Genomic DNA, 433 nt, shown 5'->3' with positions numbered 1-433 from the left:
AATTTTTTTTTTTTTTTAACACGAAAGAGAAAAAGAGATTCGTGCCCCACTCACCGACACCCCAGCCCCTCCCATGAGGGCCCACATTCCTCCCCCTGTCCCCGTGTCCCTATCCCCAGCGCCGCGGGCCGAGGCACCCGCCGCCCTCTCCGGGGGGCGCTCGCCGCCGGCCTTCGTGGGCGCCAGAGTGCCATCTGCCCGCCACCCCGCCGCCGCCGCCCGCCCAGCCTGGCGCTCGGACGGGGCCCCGGCCTTCCCGGCGGGCCCGGCGCTCTCATGCTTCTGGAATGCGGGCGCCCAGGGCCATGCGTCCCGGGGAATCTCCGCGCCCGCCCGCGCACCATCCTTGGCCCGACCATTCTCGCCGGGTGGCCCGGCCGGAATGCCGGGAGCGGGGACGCAGACCCTGTCCCAGTCCAGAGCCCTCCACGCA

This window comes from Bison bison, unplaced genomic scaffold, assembly GCF_000754665.1.
Source record: "Bison bison bison isolate TAMUID 2011002044 unplaced genomic scaffold, Bison_UMD1.0 scf7180017864192, whole genome shotgun sequence".
NCBI classification, from domain to species: Eukaryota; Metazoa; Chordata; class Mammalia; order Artiodactyla; family Bovidae; genus Bison; species Bison bison.
The sequence above is the reverse complement of the archived record's forward strand: the minus strand, read 5'-3'. Positions refer to the sequence as shown.